At 43.1% G+C, this 20746-nt stretch overlaps 1 protein-coding gene across 1 annotated transcript in view; it reads left to right on the forward strand.

The window, feature by feature from the left end:
• The window catches only part of LOC133501237 (phosphatase and actin regulator 4B-like), a 56188-nt gene extending 36247 nt beyond the window's left edge, over positions 1 to 19941 (forward strand). Inside the window, exons 8-12 of the mRNA XM_061820847.1 lie at positions 333 to 508; positions 653 to 698; positions 793 to 855; positions 1592 to 1698; positions 8613 to 19941. The gene's annotated coding sequence lies outside the window, so the exon portion shown is untranslated. The remainder of the gene's footprint in view (positions 1 to 332; positions 509 to 652; positions 699 to 792; positions 856 to 1591; positions 1699 to 8612) is intronic.
• The last annotated feature ends 805 nt before the right edge of the window (positions 19942 to 20746 follow it).

A 20746-nucleotide genomic window follows, 5' to 3' on the forward strand; every position in this document is an offset into this window, starting at 1 on the left:
GGGCTGCAGTCGAAGGTGTAGCGTCAGTACAAGAGGAGGCTTAGCACGCAGCCCTGTGGTGAACTGGTGCTCAGTGTACAAGTGTAGGAAATGTGGGAGCCTATTCTTATACTCTGGGGTCTATTGGTCAAGAAGTCCTTGATACAGAAGGATGTGAGAGCAGGGAGCCGCCAGATGTCCAGTTTAATCATCAGAATATCCGGAATTACCATGTTAAAGACCGAGCTATAATCGCAAAGTGGATCCTAGCGTAGCTCTGCCATTGTTCCAGATGAATTCACGCAGCGTGCAGAGCTATGCTGATGGTGTCCCCTGTTTGTCTATTTTCCCAGTATGCGAAGTAGTGGGGATTACTGCTTGGCCCAGCGAAAAGTTGAAGACCTTGCAAAGGACATTGGACAGCTAGTGGCCACATGCTCTGAGGACCTTCCCTGGAACTTTGTCCAGGCCTGCAGACTTCCTGGGGTTCACAGCAAGGGGCATACGCCTCACATCATGCTCTTTTACAGTAAGTGGAGAGTTACCGGAGCCTGGTGGAGGTGGGGTGAGTACTGGAGCTGTAGAGTGTCACCGAAATTATCCAAATCAACCAAAGAAGCTGTTGAGCTCCTCTGCCATTGACTCGCTTGTGTCTCTTGTTGTCACATCACAGTCTCTGAAGTTTGTGAGGCTCTGTAGACCCTGCCACACCTCCAAAGGTCATTTGCTGGCAAGATGAGACGCTATCCTCTTCTTATTATCTTTTGTCTTATTTTATCTTATCTTAAACTCCTTTCCCCCAAACTTCTCCAGCTCAGCGTCTTGCCTGCCATCTCCCGGTAGATCATCAACTTCCTGACGGGCCGGACACAGCAGGTGAGGCTGAGGGACACCTGTACCTCCATCACAGTCTGGTTTAGAGCCACCAATAAAAAGGACAAACTCCGACTGCAACGGACAATCAAAACCGCTGAACGGATTGTTGGCACCACGCTACCCACTATCGAGGACTTGCACACAATGCAAACTAGGTCCAGAGCAGGCAGGATCCTCTCAGATCCTCCATATCCTGGCCACCAGCTCTGTTCTGTATGTTGTACCAAGACAGCACTGACTGCTGGAGAAAAATTCCTTGTGTTCTACACACTTGGCCTTTATAGATGATTCTGCTTCTGATTATACTCCTTTTTGGCATTTTGATACCCTTTTTCAGTTCGGCTTGAGCTATGCTGTAAAGAGTTTTGTCACCTGGTGGCAGTGTCACAGGCCCTGAGGAGTGAATGGACCTGGTGGGTCATCCAGCATTTCTGAATTGGAAAAACCTTGATGCTTTTCCTTACACACAGTTTCAATTCAGAATTTGCAAACTCCACAAAGTCGGGGCCGGGATTAAACCCTGGACCTCTGAACTGTGAGGCCAATGCTTTACAGCTGCTCCACCGTGCCACTGCATTTTGACATAGTATTGTAAATAACTGATGGCCACTAACGTTATTAAAAAACATCTGCGGTGGGACACAGACATACAGTACATAATTACCCAGATCAGAGTACTAGACAAATGTGCTCTTTACAATTGCACAATGTTATCCATCTGTTTATCTTCTACCAGTGTTCCGGGTTGGGTCAAGGGGGTAAGGTTAGCTAACCCTAACCCTACCCAGACTTCGCTTTCCCAAGCCACTTCATCCAGCTCTTCCAGCAGCATTCCCAGGCCAGGTAAGAGAAATAGTCTTGGGTTGTCCCCGCGTTTTCTTTCCAGTGGGACATGCCCAGTACACCTCACCTGGGAGGCCTCCAAGAGGCATTCGGATGAGATCCCGCAGTCACCTCATCTGGCTCCTCTCACCACTAGGCTCTCAAAGCATTTCATGATCACAGGTGTGAGTGCAACAGGCCTGTAATCATTTAAGGTATCAATGGCTGATTTTTTGGGGATGGGAATGATTGTTACAGATTTCAGGCAGGAGGGAATGGTTTATTCTTGCAGGGATCTTTTGAAGATTTTCGCGAAAACACACGTCAGCTGATCAGCACAGGCCTTCAGTACATTCCCGGCACTCCATCTGGGCCAGCAGCTTTCCTGGTGTTTACAGTCCTGAGCACACCTCTCACTTCATGTTCTTGAAGCTTCAGTGTATTGCTGATGGGAGGTGGTTGTGATGAGCCTGGGTTTGATCTTACCATCTCAAAATGGGCAAAGAAATCATTTAATTCCACTAATGTCCACTAGTTTAATGCTAACATGTAATTGGATGTACTGCACTGACATAAATTAGTGTTGGTTGACCCAACTACTCTTTTAATGCACATGAAGCAGCAGCACACACAAACAGAGCATATTATGTGTATCAGCCATATAGTCCCTGCTCTGTTGGACCAATGACTATTACTGGAGATTAGCTGGGATGTGCTCTGCTTTTTCTTCCTGTATTCTTCATGTCTTCCTGTAGACCCCTGTGTTCCTTGGCATGTTGCACCACAACATGGTACTAGACTGAGGGGGCGCAAGTCTAAATCACAACATGCCTGTCTCTTGTAATAAGTTATTTTTAAAAAAGTGTGATATTGTGGGAGTTCATTGTAAAAAGATTTGGGTAAATACACTGAGGCTAAATCTTCAGACTCTAAGGCAATCTTCTTCTTTTCCTTTCGGCTTGTCCCGTTAGGGGTCGCCACAGCGTGTCATCTTTTGCCATCTTAGCCTATCTCCTGCATCTTCCTCTCTAACCCCAACTGCCCTCATGTCTTCCCTCACCACATCCATAAACCTTCTCTTTGGTCTTCCTCTCGCTCTTTTGCCTGGGAGCTCCATCCTCAGCATCCTTCTACCAATATACTCACTCTCTCGCCTCTGAACATGTCCAAACCATCGAAGTCTGCTCTCCCGAATCTTGTCTCCAAAACATCCAGCTTTGGCTGTCCCTCTAATGAGCTCATTTCTAATCCTATCCAACCTGGTCACTCCGAGCGAGAACCTCAACATCTTCATTTCTGCCACCTCCAGTTCAGCTTCCTGTTGTCTCTTCAGTGCCGCCGTCTCTAATCCGTACATCATGGCCGGCCTCACCACTGTTTTGTAAACTTTGCCCTTCATCCTAGCAGACACTCTTCTGTCACATAACACACCAGACACCTTTCGCCAGCTGTTCCAACCTGCTTGGACCCGTTTCTTCACTTCCTGACCACACTCTCCATTGCTCTGTATTGTTGACCCCAAGTATTTGAAGTCGTCCACCCTCGCTATCTCTTCTCCCTGTAGCCTCACTCTTCCCCCTCTACTTTTCTCATTCACGCACATATATTCTGTTTTACTTCGGCTAATCTTCATTCCTCTCCTTTCCAGTGCATGTCTCCATCTTTCCAATTGTTCCTCTGCGTGCTCCCTGCTTTCACTGCATATGACAATATCATCTGCGAACATCATGGTCCAAGGGGATTCCAGTCTAACCTCATCTGTCAGCCTATCCATTACCACTGCAAACAGGAAGGGGCTCAGAGCTGATCCCTGATGCAGTCCCACCTCCACCTTAAATTCCTCTGTCACACCTAAGGCACACCTCACCATTGTTCTGCTGCCATCATACATGTCCTGTACTATTTTAACATACTTCTCTGCCACACCAGACTTACGCATGCAGGACCACAGTTCCTCTCTTGGTACTCTGTCATAGGCTTTCTCTAGATCCACAAAGACACAATGTAGCTCCTTCTGACCTTCTCTGTACTTTTCCACGAGCATCCTCAAGGCAAATAATGCATCTGTGGTACTCTTTCTAGGCATGAAACCATACTGTTGCTCGCAGATACTTACTTCTGTCCTGAGTCTAGCCTCCACTACTCTTTCCCATAACTTCATTGTGTGGCTCATCAACTTTATTCCTCTATAGTTCCCACAGCTCTGAACATCCCCTTTGTTCTTAAAAATGGGAACTAGAACACTTTTCCTCCATTCTTCAGGCATCTTTTCGCCCGCTAGTATTCTGTTGAATAAGTTGGTCAAAAACTCCACAGCCATCTCTCCAAATTGCTTCCATACCTCTACCGGTATGTCATCAGGACCAACTGCCTTTCCATTTTTCATCCTTTGTAGTGCCTTTCTGACTTCCCCCTTAGTAATCATTTCCACTTCCTGGTCCTTCACTCTTGCCTCTTCAACTCTTCCTTCTCTCTCATTTTCTTCATTCATCAACTTCTCAAAGTATTCTTTCCATCTATTTAGCACACTACCGGCACCAGTCAACACATTTCCATCTCTATCCTTAATCACCCTAACCTTCTGCACATCCTTCCCATCTCTATCCCTCTGTCTGGCCAACCTGTAGAGATCCTTTTCTCCTTCTTTCGTGTCCAACCTGGTGTACATGTCTTCATATGCCTCTTGTTTAGCCTTTGCCACCTCTACCTTTGCCCTACGTCGCATCTCGATGTACTCCTTTCGCATCTCCTCAGTCCTCTCAGTATCCCACTTCTTCTTCGCTAATCTCTTTCCTTGTATGACTCCCTGTATTTTGGGGTTCCACCACCAAGTCTCCTTCTCCCCTTTCCAACCAGATGACACACCAAGTACTCTCCTGCCTGTCTCTCTGATCACCTTGGCTGTCGTCGTCCAGTCTTCCGGGAGCTTCGGTTGTCCATCGAGAGCCTGTCTCACCTCTTTCCGGAAGGCCGCACAACATTCTTCCTTTCTCAGCTTCCACCACATGGTTCTCTGCTCTACCTTTGTCTTCTTAATCTTCCTACCCATCACCAGAGTCATCCTACACACTACCATCCTATGCTGTCGAGCTACACTCTCCCCTACCACTACTTTACAGTCAGTAACCTCCTTCAGATTACATCGTCTGCACAAAATATAATCTACCTGCGTGGTTCTACCGCCGCTCTTGTAGGTCACTATATGTTCCTCCCTCTTCTGGAAATAAGTGTTCACTACAGCCATCTCCATCCTTTTTGCAAAGTCCACCACCATCTGCCCTTCAAAGTTCCTTTCCTGGATGCCGTACTTACCCATCACTTCTTCATCGCCCCTGTTTCCTTTACCAATATGTCCATTACAATCTGCACCAATCACAACTCTCTCCCTGTCTGGGATGCTCAGAACTACTTCATCTAGTTCCTTCCAGAATTTCTCTTTCAACTCTAGGTCACATCCTACCTGTGGTGCATAGCCGCTAACCACATTATACATAACACCCTCAATTTCAAATTTTAGTCTCATCACTCGATCTGATACTCTTTTCACCTCCAAGACATTCTTAGCCAGCTCTTCCTTTAAAATAACCCCTACTCCATTTCTCTTCCCATCTATAAATGCAGCCCTATGGGGGCACAAACAAACCAGTGCAATCTGTAGGCCGGTCCCAAGCCCGGATAAATGCAGAGGGTTGCGTCAGGAAGGGCATCCGGCGTAAAAACTGTGCCAAACAAATATGAGCGTTCACTCTAAGGCTATAATTCTCAATAATTATCATCCATCCATTTTTTGAGCCAGTTATTCTCACAACGGTCGCAGGAGTGCTGGAGCCTATCCCAGCTGTCATTGCGCAGGAGGCGCGGTACACCCTGAACTGGTTGCCAGCCAATCGCAGGGCACATGGAGAGAGAACAGTCGCACTCACAATCACAGCTAAGGGGAATTTAGAGTCTCCAATTAATGCATTTTTTTTTTTTTTTTTTGATGTGGGCAGAAACTGGAGTGCCTGGAGAAAACCCACTGGGGCACTGGGGGAAGATGTACACTGCACACAGGCGGGGTCGGGACTTTTGAGTGACTGGGGTAGGAAGAGACAGCAAACCCGCTGGCCCTGTACTCCTTTAACTGCTTTTTAATGAATGTTTAATTCTGACTTATGACATTTCAATATTTGAAACAATAATCTAACTCAGTGTTTCATACCATTTATTGAGCCATTTTACATTACAAAAATCTCACAATAGACCTCAAAAGAAAAAATGTCACAAAATGTATAAATACTGAAATAATTTATAATAAACCTCACAAATTGAGTTACTCAGTGTGATATGGAGTCCTCTGTAATTGAACAAAAACTCATAGGACACGATGATTTATTCAGCTAATCTATTTTTTCAAACTATTTTCACTCCATACATTTCCTGCTGCCACTGCAAACACAATATATTTGAAAAATGTGTCACAGCGTAAAATATCTGCAGTTTCCAACATGTTTCTCATGCAAACAAAGCTGACAGTTATTTAACGAGGGGATCCTACGAAATGGGTGGTGACAGACAGGAAGGAAAAGAAAAACAGGGGAGGAATGACAAACAGGATAATGGAAGAAAATTGAGGCGTTGAACAGAAAAATGAACAACAGGGAAGACCAAAGGAAAGAAATGCAAGACAGTGAGGGAAATAAAAAGAAAAGAGAGGAAAAAGAGCCTGTCTGGCACAGTAGACATGATGCAATAAACCTCTGCCAGGGAAAGAAAGCATTTGAGAGTGGTAGAGGCTCGAACGCAGTGAGGGAAGAAGGGAGTGATGGAGGGATGCAGGCAAGTAGGGAGACGATGCTGACAGAAGCAACCAGGAGGGATCATTACACTTGATGGACTCACTGAGGCTGCACTTCATAAACACTGTCTGGCTCAGGAGCATGCATGTGTGTGCGTGTGTGTCTGCATGTGTGCATGCGTGTGTTTCTGCGTGTGTGCGTGTGCATGCGTGTGTGTGTGTGTGTGTGTGTGGTGTGTGTGTGTGTGTGGTGTGTGTGTGTGTGTGTGTGTGTGTGTGTGTGTGTGTGTGTGTGTGTGGGCGTGCGTGTACGATCGTGCATGTGATGGAAGTAAATATGAAGCGTTCTACTGGAGATATATTTCGTCAGAGGTTCCTCATTTGTCTGCGTTTTCTTCCACATTTATGAAGCAGAGGAGAATGGAAGGGGTTATCAAAGAGACATTTTCAGTCTGCTCGCCTGTTTCTATCACAATGTTCGTTTTGCATCAATAACCTTTATTCCAGTCATGCCAATTTTTGTCCTTCTTTTGACAAAAGAAGACAAAATACAAGCAGTAAAATACAATAAGGTTGCGGTCTTAAAGCTGTCTTTCGCTTAAGCCATGTTTACACAGCCCAACTATCTATTTTTTTCAATTCCCGCCTTGTACTTAGACTGACTTACAAAAATCACATGAAAATTAAGTTTTGGAACCTGTCACTCACTTTTGATTTGATCATCATTCATTGGGCTTCGATTCAATTTCATAAATGATTACAAATGCTACTGCTGTTGAATTAAACAATGTTTTCCTTTTTCTTTTTACTTGTAGGGCTACTTACAACTTTTAAAGCACTACTTGTGATCACCCATACTTCAAGGATACATTTACCTCCATTGTATATTATTGGAAAAAAAAAACATGCAAGAGACACTTGGAAACAAATGTTTTATCGGCATAGCAAAAAGCAGACAGTGGCATTTCCATTATTTGTATTCAAATTAATGGCAAAAAAATTTGATAATTGAAGTATTTCAAGGCAGCACTTTTGATGCAGCTGTAGAGCGCTGGCCTCACAGTTCTGAGGACCTCAACCTGTTTCACCCTGCCTGTGTGGAGTTTGGATGTTCTCCCCGTGCCTGTGTGGGTTTTCTCCGGGCACTCCGGTTTCCTCCCACATCCCAAAAACATACAACATTAATTGGACACGCTAAATAGCCCCTAAGTGTGATTGTGAGTGTGACTATTTTCTGTCTCCATGTGCCCTGTGATTGGGTGGCAACCAGTTCAGGGTGTACCCTACCTCGTGTCCGTTGACAGCTGGGATAAGCTCCAGCGCTCCCATGACTCTTGTGAGGATAAGCGGCTAAGAAAATGGATGGATGGATGGATGGATGGATGGATGCGTGGATGGATGGATGGATGGATGGATGGATGGATGGATGGATGGATGGATGGATGGATGGATGGATGGATGGATGGATGGATGGATGAAATGTATCAATTCATAATCGTTTCCATCCTATTAGATATAGGAGTTGATTATCTCTACCTTGACTCACTGAATCACAAAAGATTTCTACATGCTTCTTTAGTCTGGACACTGGCTTGATCTGTCAAATAGAAGAATACAGTGTCATTCATTTGTGTCATGCGCAGCCTGAAACACAGCAGCCATCGAACGTCATGGAGACAGACGGGAGCGGTACGCCACACCTGATCTCACCTCATTTATCTCTGTCGGCAACCCACAATGGTCTAATGAATTGTTGAAAATTTTGTTGAATGTGCATAAATGATTGCGGAATAATTGCATCAAGAAGTAACTAGTAAAATTAAATGAAATGAAATAATTTCATAACCTCCTATACTGTATTTCAAAATATGTAAATATCCAGCCGTATAGATATTGAATCAATTGTACTGTTGACTGAAGCGAAGTGCCAAATGCAGGACATGCTTGGAGGTATTTCACAGTACTTTAAGGCTCTTCCATACACAAAATGCACTGCAAAACATTTTGTAGAAGAGCTTTTCCTTGTCAGTCTGATGCAACTGAGCTGGTCCCCCCCAAGGAGTCACAGCACAGCTACATTGCTCAGATTTAAAAGCCAGAGACAGAATATAGTTTCTGCCCCACTGACTCTTTATATAACCTAACCATGTTTTATCAGTTACACACAGACAAAACTGGCTGAGTACAGCACTTGGTGGCATTGATGAGGGCTGACGGAAAACAACAGTGAAGAAAAAAATGGTGATAGTGACAAAAAACAGTAAGACTCTCAGACACACACACACACACAACCAAAGACATGCACACACACTTGATGATTATGCACTAAAACAGGAATTAAATTCATGTGCCCGTGAATTAGATACAGTTCATGTAACTACAGTGCCGTGAAAAAGCATTCACCCCTTCCTTATTTTTCTTTTTTCTTTTTTCTTTTTTTGCATACCGATCACACACACAGGTTCCAAATCATCCAAGCAGTTTTAATATTACTCAGAGACAACCCAAGGAAATACAAACTGCATTTTCAAATGACAATTCAATGTATTCAGGCACAAAAAAGCTTTCTTACTCTCTGAAAAATAATTGCCCCCTGAACCTAATAATGGGTTGTGCCACCTTTGGCAGCAATAACTGAAATCCAGCGTTTGCGATAATTGTGATGTGTCTTTCACAACACTCTGAAGGAATTTTGTCCCACTCTTCTTTGCAGACTTGTTTCAACTCCACCATATTGGAGGGTTTTCTAGCATGAACTGCCCATTTAAGGTCACATCGCAGCATCTCAATTGGATTTTAAATCCAGACTTTGACTTGGCCACTCCAAAACCTTTTTTTTTTCAGCCATTCAGAGATGGATTTGCTGATGTGTTTTAGATGATTGTCAGAGGTCGCTATCACAGCGACTCACTCATGACTTGTTTGTCTGACGTAGCCTAACCACTTCTATTCAGGCGTTAACAAACCAATGCACTGATTAACTTTACAAACTTGTTTTTAACTGCTCATTTGCACATGAAATCACTCATTGGACAATACTTGATTATGATTTAGAAAGAGAGATTGCTTCACACAAACTATCTTACTGCAAATAGATTGAAGGCATGCATCGCCAAGCCGATCTTTTTTCTCTCTCTCATCTTTATATCACTCGATTCACAGCATCACAGCACTACCAGTTTTCAGGTGCTTTTGTCAAAATAAAAGTACACATTTTAAAATAAAAGTCTATAGTAGAAATTAATTCTAACATTCCAGATGGGCAGAACAATGGCTGCAGACCGGGTTTGGTGGCTGACGAACCGGTTGTGGCCCGTGTGGTGCACTTTCGCACTTCATGAGACAACATGCAAACTTCACAAATGAAATATATAGGATTCAAAACCCTAACCTCAAAAGAGTGAAGCAGACCTCAAAACCAAAGGGTAACCATGCTACCAACCCCCACTTGCCCATGGTTTTATGTTTATATTTACTGTAAGTCAACTGTTATTTGTTTTTTTAATGTTCATTGGATTTCGTGACAGCATATACAAAAACAAATACACTTCTGTATGATAAATAATAGTAATAGTTTCGAAGAAAAATTAGAAACTATTTCAGTTTCTAAAATCACTTAACTTTAGGGGTTACAAGGTTGACAACAAACTTTCTCACCAAGTACCTGGACATACAACAGGGACCGCAGTTTCTCCATTTCAAATACAATCCAGTCTCCTGTGTACTCGATCGTTCTGGACAACTTTGATAAAGGGGTGCTGCCCAATTTATAGAACACTGACTGGAAAAAGTAGCTCTGTACTTCCTGTCTGGCCCTATCAGATCTTCACTTCAATGTTCCTGGCATCTGAGCGTTCAGCTCTTACCAAAGCAAACCTGATGTGTGATAGTGGTGTTTATTCTTTGGATTTGTTAGGTTATTTTTGTGAAGAGCAAACATTCCTGTGTAGACCTTCTCTCTGGAGGTGGCAGACCGCTCTGAACACTTCCGCTGATCTAATCATTATGCTCAAAAAAGGTTATTTATTCATTCGTTCAGAATATGGCTGCCTTGGTTGAGCTCCACTTCATTGACCTAAGGCAGGGTCTAGGCTCCAGATATGAAGCCTCAAATCTTTGGTATGCAGTGGCTGGATAAAGATAGCACAATAAAAGTTAGTTGGTGACAAGCAAAAATAAATATTTAGATGAGAAAAGACAACCACATGCTCCAGTTTTTGTCATACAATTGAATTGCTAACGTTCATGGGCAATATTTTAAAGTGCCACTGACAGCCAAATATACTTTTTAAAATAAACATTGTTATGAAAACTACATATAATATTATTCACTTCAATGTTTATCTGAAAAAAAATGAGCAGAGAGCGTGTCATTATTGCGCAAATTTGCTGAAGTCTCACTCGACACCACAGTGTTGGCCATATTGCCTGCAACGTCATTTGTAGATGTCACACTGTCGCCATTGAAAACAAGCTGTGCCCCCTGCTATGGGAGATGAACAAGAGAGATTTTCGGATTTTTCTGACGCCCCTTCTGAGACTGAAGCTCATTTCAAAGAAGAGAAAATCTTACAATCAAATGAAGTGACCGGGGCAATATTACATGATTGTTTCGAGCCATATCTAGATAATATGGGGATCACTTCTGACTAACAACGGACTCCCCGAGAGACGGACGAGGAACCCGATAAAGTATTCAAAATAACAGGCCTATAATTTTTCAATTTCCTAATTCTTTTACAGGTCTTGTGTATGTAGCCTACTCAGGAGGATCCATGCCGGCCAAAGTAACTACTTCAAGGGCGCCCAGACGCCAGTGGTCGGTGTAGGGGAGAGCTCCTTTCTCCTCCCCACCAGCGGTGCAATAGCCAGCCTCCTGGCCCAACCCACCTCCGAACCGGGGCTAAGGTGGCTAATGGCGGCTAACAGCGATATGATGCAGATCTTTTATTACGGTTACATTCTGAGAGAAGGATTACGTTGTAGGACGTGGACAAAACTTTTTATTATTGCTGCTTTCGGAGAAATTGTTCGAGTTTGGTGACTATACGTCTAGTTAGCTATTTACCTCATGTTACATGCTACTAAACTGTTTTTGTACTTCCATTTTGTTATTGTTTTGTGTTGTATTGTATAGTGTGTGATTAAATTGTCTTAAACGCAATACAAGTGCTTTGTTATATTTTGCCGGTTTGACCAAGGGGATTTGTTCAAAATTACCACATAACATATGCTATTAAGTGTGAGACAAATTAGTCCCCCTCAACTATTATTTTTTTAATAACTATCAACACCTAACTGTCATTTAGAACCCACAAAGCTCTCGTCCTTTGCACCTGTGCAATCCATTTTTCACGACGAACCAGGTCTTTAGGAAATGTGTGAAGAGTGAATCCATCCTCCCGAGTGTTGGAGCAAAATCCAGCAATAAAATGAGCCGGAATTTTGGCTCTGAAAAAAATAATAAAATAATTTCTCGCCAGTACAGTAGGTATGAACCAATATAAACACTTGACACCGCTACTGCAATAAACATCACTTCCTGGTTCTTTCTGAACACAAAATCCTAGAGAGATTTTCCCTGGCGGTAGATTAAAAAAACGATATACGGCAACAATATGAGTTGCTGTGACAAAACAAATGAGTCCATTCCAGATGATTATTTTTGGTTAAAAACATACCAAATTTTATGTTTTAGGTGCCAGTCGCCCTTTAAGTAACATTTGTAACAGTTATAAAAGTGTATTAAGCAAAACACCAACTGAATTAAACCATCACAATGATGCAATCAGAGGGAATATAGATTAATAAACTCTGTGGAAATATATTCACCAGCACCTTTTCACCAGCTCATTCTGTATTTAATAGCAGTATGATGCTAACGTTCAGTGCCCCAGTCACACATCACTGAGCCCTCATCTACATATAAAAACCTCTCCGTGTGAGACTATTTGTACCACTTTTGAAGAGAATAGAAGTAGCTCCTTCATTTGGGCAGGTTTGATGTCGGCTGCGGTGAGGCCTACACCAGCGCAGACATCCCATTTTCAAAGTGCAGACATCCCATTTTCAATGCGCTGGGTGCGCCACGAAATTACCAAAACAATAAAATGTGTACACACCCTTAAACCTGATGATGACTTTGATGACTGACTGACTACTACTGCTATTCTGCTGTTTGTGCCTGTTAGGTGAGTCACATAAAGCTGCCTATCTAGTGAACATCCGATTCTTTGTTTTTACTGTTGTAAAATTTGTCATGTTGTACTGAGCATCCAAAACAGAGATATTTTTCATTCTACTGCATCCCAATAAGTATTGTTTCATGTTTTATGGTTATCAAAGCAAAGCAAAGCAGTGCAAAGCAAATTTTATACACAAGGTAACTCAGTGTGCTTTACGTTATTAAAGTACTAATCCAGAGGAAATGTATTTTATTTGTCTATCATACAAATGTAGCTAATCTTTCCATAATTTTTTTAAAATTCTCAACACAACTGAAACGAAATAAATTAGCACCAAAGTACACATTTTCTTTGTAACCCGGATGCCTCTGATGTCTGTTTCAAACCAAGGCTCTGTTGAAGCTTCCAGCCCAGAGGGAGGAGGGGCCGCTAGTTAACGAGGCGTTCCACCGCGAAATGCAGGCGGACATATAGCGGCAGAGCGCCAAACTGGCAGTCCTCACGGCCCAGGTCCGGCAAGGATTAAAGAACCAGCCGAGTTATGCTGACATCGCAGTAGCAACGGACCCGCTACCAAGCAAGGCTCATGTCGCTGTCGCAACGCATCCGCTCCCAAGACACGCCCACGTTGCAGTTCCAACGGATTCGTTGCTGACTTATGCTCACGCGGCAGTGGCAACTGATCTGCTCCCGAGACACGCACACGTTGCGGTTTTAAGTGACTCTCTGCCTCCTCTCGTTCACGCTGGAGTGCCAACTGATCCGCTACCAAGACAAGCACACGTTGCAGTTGGAACGGATTCGCCACCTCGCCACGCCCACGCCGTGGTTTTGGCTGTTTCACTGCAGGCTCATGCGGCAGTGGTCACTGATCCAAGTGGCAGTGGAGACCAATTCGCCGCCGCCTCACGTTGCTGTCTAGGATGTGGCAACGTCTCCGCAGCCACTTCTCATCCGTGTCCAGGAGTAGCGGTGGCGACCGGTCTACAGCCACTCCACGTTCCTGCTTCGATGGCGACTGGCAAGCCCAGATGTTCCCATCCAGGAGGTGGCGATGGCGCCGCCGCCTCACGTTCACGTCCAGGAAGTGGTGATGGCTCGGCTGCCACCTCACGTTCCCATCAAGGAGGTGGTGATGGCATTGCCGCTGCCTCACATTCCCGTCCAGGAGGTGGCGATAGTTCCGCAGCATCCTCACGTTGCTGTCCAGGAAGTGGCGACGAGGGTTCCTGTCCAGCGGAAGGCAGCGAGGGTTCCCCAGCAGCCTCACGTTTCTGTCCAGGAGTACCGGCGGCGACCGGCCTGCAATCGCCCCCCCACTCCTGCTTCGTCGGCGACCAGCCCGCGGTTGCCCCCGGTTCCTGCTTCGTCGGAAACAGATGATGGCGACGGCTCATTGGCATCCTCACGTTTCTGTACAGCAGATGGCGATGGAACCACAGTCGTCTTTGTTCAAGTCCCGGTGATGACCGGTCCGCGTTCGTCCCACTCCCCTGTCTCGACGGCGACAGGAGCTGGGGAGTTCTGATGGGCCACCCCGGAACTGGTAAGGCTTCGGAATGGCTGTGATGGTGGCGGCCATGGTTTTGGTCCTTCTCTCTGTCATCCTCTTCGCTTCTGATCACTCCCAGCCGGTTCAGGACCTGGCCTCGTTGGTGACCAGTCCACAGCTGCCTCCTGGCCAAGCCTCGGCGGAAACCAATCCCTGGTCGCCTCGCAACTAAGGTGCGGGAGGCCCTCGTCCGTGAAACAATAAAAGTTCTATCCGAATTACATCTGCGTCTCCCGACACCTGTATTTGGGTCCTACCTCCGTTTCGATGGGTATTGACAAGAGAACCATGTGGTGGAAGTTGAGAAAGGATGAATGTTGTGCAGCTTTTCGGAAAGAGGTGAGACAGGCTCTCGAAGGACTACAAAAGCTCCCGGAAGACTGGACTACGACAGCCAAGGTGATCAGAGAGACAGGCAGGAGAGTACTTGGTGTGTCTTCTGGTAGAAAAGGTGAGAAGGAGACTTGGTGGTGGAACCCCAAAATACAGGAAGTCATACAAGGAAAGAGATTAGCGAAGAAGAAGTGGGACACTGAGAAGACTGAGGAGACGCAAAAGGAGTACATTGAGATGTGACATAGGACAAAGTAGAGGTGGCAAAGGCTAAACAAGAGGCATACGATGACATGTACACCAGGTTGGACACGAAAGAAGGAGAAAAGGCTCTCTACAGGTTGGCCAGACAGAGGGCTAGAGATGGGAAGGATGTGCAGCAGGGTGATTAAGGATAGAGATGGAAATGTGTTGACTGGTGCCAGTAGTGTGCTAAATAGATGGAGAGAATACTTCGAGAAGTTGATGAATGAAGAAAATGAGAGAGAAGGAAGAGTAGAAGAGGCAAGTGTGAAGGACCAAGAAGTGGCAATAATTAATAAGGGGGAAGTTAGAAAGGCACTATGATGATGATGTACGGATTAGAGACGGTGGAACTGAAGAAACAACAGGAAGCAGAACTGGAGGTAGTAGAAATGAAGATGTTGAGTATCTCGCTCGGAGTGAGCAGGTCGGATAGGATTAGAAATGAGATCATTAGAGGGAGAGCCAAAGTTGGATATTTTGGTAGACAAGGTTCGAGAGAGTAGACTTTGATGTTTTGGACAAGTTCAGAGGCAAGAGAGTGAGTATATTGGTAGAAGGGTGCTGAGGATGGAGCGGAAGACCAAAGAGAAGGTTGATGGATGTTGTGAGGGAAGACATGATGGCAGTTGGGGTTGGAGAGGAAGATGCAAGAGATAGGCTACGATGGAAAAAGGTGACACGGTGTGGCGACCCCTAACGGGACAAGCTGAAAGTAGAAGAAGAAGATGAGAAGGACATAAGGGGCAAGTTATAAATTTAACATTGTCCATTTCTTAATTGTTGTTAAGGTAGCTTTGCATACATTCAAGTATGTCATGTTTTCACTCTTTAGTCAGAAGATAATGAATGAATAAATGATGGGGCTATACACCACAGTGGCATTATTTCAGCCTTATTTTGGTGAGCGAAATATAGTAATGAAATACAACTTTGTGCATAAAATAAAATAACATTATTTTAACTGATTATATTTTTTACCTAGGTGTCAATGTGGAAATTGCTAGCCAATGCCTTCCCAGAGAGAATGCCGCTGCTGTCAGGAAATTACAGATACCGCCCTTAAGTTGGATGGAACCGCCTTGGCTTGGATTGTTAACCAGGAAGGCTTTCACCCTGTCTGCCTAAACCCATTTGTACTGGAAACAGCCTGGCATGTCTTTCAATACCATTATGGCAGAAATGCCTTCACAGGAGAAGGATATGAAAGAAATCTCTACGTTGCCTACAGACAATTGGTGAGGTGGTGTTGGGGGCCTCTCGCCAAAAGCAACAGGGTTGTTACACCATCATGTGCTGTGCAGAGAATTCGAGCAGAATATCCACACCCAGGGCATGAAGCTGATGCCATGTTCACAGGATTTATGCCCAGCTTATGAACATTATCCTTTTCTTTGCATGAAAACTAAAGTGTGGGTGTTGATCCTTGACTAATAACTGATTGACATTGCTGTAATTATGTGACAGTTTCAACTCTAAAATATATTTTGTTGTTATGGTTCCAAATTTTACCTTTCAAGTTGACTCTCTATCATCAGTAAGTATCACAGCACTGAAAAAGTTTCTAAAGCAAATTATTTTCTTACAAACCACTGAAGGTGAAAAAAATCATTCAATAAACATTTGCATATGCACATGCTAAATATGATATTGTTTCATTCCATAAAATGTCATTAGGAGCTGGAGAGTTAAAATCCAGAGTATGCAAGGTGAGGTGACCTTGCTTTCACCATGGAGGTCACATTTATAGAGGTTCACACAATTTGAGAAAATGACTATTGAACAGACCAGAGTAATGCATTGATTTATTGCATCATGCAACATGACTGGTTAATCAGCATGCGTCAGAAGTTTGTAACATAAAACCTCTGCCACTGAAGTTCCATTAGGATAGAATTTATTCAGTTTAACAAACCGGACACAGTTTTTAAATTAGCTTCTTCAAATTCATAATCATTTTTTTTATTTTCACAACATATTATTTCAATAATGAAGACTATTTTACTTTTATTGTACTGTCATTATTTGCTTAAATATGACCTTATACATTTAATCAACAGATAAGGTGTTGTGCATTTGCTAATCAGACAAGGATGTGTTGTGCAGCGTGGTGGCTGTCCTTGATCTTTGTACGCAGAAACCAGCTGGCGACATCCTCCTCACCTAAGCATTGCCGTGGGGATTAACGACACCAGATAAGGAGCGGAAAGTTACTATCCCGGCCCAGGACCATGCCGGGTGGGCGGGGCAGTCACTTTTACCATGGACCCATACATATAAAAACCTTGTGTTACCGGGCAGCTCTTGTCTTCTTCTTTGGGCTATCCTGCCAGAGGACACACGTCTCGTCTGCAGCAGATACCTAGATAAGACCCGGACGTCTCTATTGCACATTCCTTTGTAATAAATCCATTTACTCGTCTGATCATTGGTCATCTCTTCCTCGATCAGTAAACAGACGTAGGGTCCAAATCCGCAAATCCCTACAACACCTTTGATTTGAAAATCTTGAAAAAATGATCCCCAATAACCAAGTATTTGCTTGGTATTGTGTACTTGCTGCTGAGAGGTGGTGGTGCTTGGGCATCAGCATAAGAAGTTGTTAGGTCCTGAAGTATGTCTTATGCCCATATTTAGTCATGACTACAAAACTTCCTCATGTCTTCAGTGGAGCTTTGTTCTGTAGGCAGATGTGTCCTTGATCGCGTCCCTGCACGTAGGCTAACCTTGATGAACTGCATATTGGACACTTTGTAATAATCCATTGCCAGCAAGAACCGATTGAGACAGAAACCCTTTGTCTAAGTGGAAAGCCAAGATCTCACACCACAGGTTTGATACCACCCATAGTCCGCCCTTCTGACAAGATAAAGGATGTGTGCTTTCTCTGTATCTTCGCACTTCTGATCTGCTCTCTACAGCCATTGCCTGTAACTCATAAGTGCCCGGAATATTCTGTAAGTAAATTCTTCAAAGAAACTGTTCATCATCTCCAGCCTTTATTTGGATAACCAACATTCTCACCAGGAAAATTAAATGAACACGCGGAGGAAAAAAAAAGCGTCCTCCAACAGTCTGCATCCACAGAGAGAGTCCGGAGCTCTTCTAACAGGCATTCCACGTACCCTGAAACATTACTTCATACATATGCAGATACTACTGTCCTGCTGTACTCCTTCATCCGATAGGTATAGTATTTTTTAACATGGATTTGGACACCAGACCACCATACCACACCAACAATCATATGAGGCATTGAAATTCATTTAAATTTAGATTTATAAAATGTATCTGACCCCCTTATTCACAGATCTGAGGGCTAATGTATAAGAAAACTGTAACATGATGGAATATTAAACTTACTCTTTATCTTTCTCGTTTTTCATAAGTCTTTTACATTTGGGGTTACAATTCTCTTTGTCTGGTGAAAGGCACGAGTGGATAGTTGGACAGGCGTGAGGTAGTGATTTAGGCCTTCTGCAAGATGAAATAAAAAACATTTCATCCATATTTTCAATTTGGAATATTTTGTCAGATCAGAGTAATGTCAATTTTTATAGTGCATTCTTCATGTTATTTACATGCATTTAGCCTGTATTATAAATAATGCACCGAACATTTGAGAGCACACACTGCTGTAGTCGAATTTGAGGAAGACTTCCGCGTCAACAGTACAGAAACTTCATACAGTGTACAGATTCCAATTTTTGAACTATGGTTGCCATTTCAAAAATTAGCAACTTCATGGTTCTTTTTTCCCCTGTCAAGTAGGTTGCCATGCCACAAATAGCAATGGAGCGAATTGATAGCAATTGGCTTGTATTGGCTTGGGTTCATGTGTTGAACGAAGCCCTAGCACCAACTCTCAAATTGAACATCAGATGTCGCCAAACAAAATTATACTTGATTGGGTCACCAACACGGCAAAGATCTCTCTGATAAACGTAGCCTTCCCACTTAGCATCTCACTGCATTGCATACGTATACCAAAGTCAGTAACCTTATATAAACCTGATTATTTTTCATATCTTTGTATTACATATATATATCGGGGTTAGCAACCTTAAGAACCCAATTATTGTCATATCTTTGTATTCACATCTTGTTTTTAACATGAAGACATCAACAGGATGCAGCTGCCAGCTCACACCCAATGGTTTTTCAAGACGTTTGCAGCGTCGCTGAGTTACTGAACAGGAAGCCCATCACACTCGAATCACCACACAGGATGTCTGCAAGCAGAAATTGATTTCAACAATTTTTCCATTAAACTTTTAGCAGAAAATATGATACTTTGAAATAGCTTTGTGAAAAGAATATAACTTGTGTATGACTGTCTCTCTCAGACAAGGCAATAAATGATGAGCAACCAACTAAAACAAGCCTGAGAATGCATGAGAGAATTTTATTCACAAGAATGCTGATACATTTATGCTGTTGCTCAAAAACTAGGGTGAAACCGAACGCAAGTTTGTGGTTACATTTTTAAAGATGTACTTATTGATTAAAGGGAAAAAGACAAAATTGAGTGAAGCTAAGAAGGGCGTGACAAGTCAAGCCAGGGATGGCAAAAGGGGCCTAATAGGATAAACCAAGTGAGCCCTTCCCACCGGGCGTGGATTCAGCCAACATTTTCCAGAACGTTCCACCAAAAAGCTATAAAAAAAAAACCTTGGATACAGAAGTCCGGGCTTTTTCTTCGGTTCTCACAGACAAAGAGACAAGGTCTTTCTATAGGTGTAATAGTCGTGTGGCAAGCTGGCAGGGAGAAGTCTTCGACCAATTTGGAATGTTTATTTTTGACGACTCCATTTAAGATTGGGCACAAGTAAAACAACTACTATAATAATGTAATGGCAGGATAATATCAGCGATGTTACGTGGTTACCTATGAAGGACAAGTTGTCTTGACAATTTATCCTTAATCCCAAAAATCCTTAAATTAGGCTTTGAGCTATGTAGGACTTGATCACCCCTAACAGGCTCACTCAAAACAGTCTATTGTCCCGAATTTCTGATGCTTCTGAATGCTTTGAATCTTACTTCATTTATATTGCTTTTTACTGTTTTTATCATTTATCTCATCCTACTTACTATCAGTATTATCATTTTAATCATTTTTCCTTTTATTGATTTATGTTCAATAAACATTGAATTTTGCCTTAAAATCACAAACGTACCCCGCGTCTGGCGGGAATGACTGTCGAGTAATGAATGTTATCTGAACAATTTTTATCATTTTATTAAAGACTTAAAACTTCCATCTTCATCTATCTTTGTCATTCTTATATTGAGTTGTCTCATTATTACCATTCTACCTCAATAAAGATCGAGCATCAACGACATTAACATCATTTAGTCGTAAAATTATATTTTAATCAGTCACTCATTGATAATCTCCCACTTAAGATAAAACAAATCCGTACGATCCTAACAACGATTGTTAAATTTACTAGGTCAATGACAAGTGCAATAGATTCATAAGAGATGTAGCTGCTGTAAAAGCAGAGCAATCACTTTGTCACCTTGTTAGTCTGTAAGGTTACTCGACAAGGTCTGATAAGTGAGGGCAGACCGGATTGGCTCTGCAAAACTAAAGGCAGTTAGTACACCTAGGCGAATTTATCTCGACACCGACTTAAGATGCTTCCGTCCTCCTTCACGCACGGCGTTAGAGTCGGCTGCATGTGCACTGTGAGAGAGATAATCTAAAAAGAAAAATCCAGAAATCACAATGTATCATTTTTTAACAATTTATTTGTGTGATACAGCTTCAAATAAGTATTTGAACACCTTTCTATCAGCTAGAATTCTGACCCTCAAAGACCTGTTAGTTCGCCTTTAAAAGTCCACCTCCACTCCATGTATTATCCTGAATAAGATGCACCTGTGTGAGGTCGTAAGCTCCATAAAGACACCTGTGCACCCCATATAATCAGTAGGACTCAAACTTGTAACATGGTCAAGACCAAAGAGTTG

Source organism: Syngnathoides biaculeatus, chromosome 5 (genome assembly GCF_019802595.1).
Source record: "Syngnathoides biaculeatus isolate LvHL_M chromosome 5, ASM1980259v1, whole genome shotgun sequence".
Lineage (NCBI taxonomy): Eukaryota > Metazoa > Chordata > Actinopteri > Syngnathiformes > Syngnathidae > Syngnathoides > Syngnathoides biaculeatus.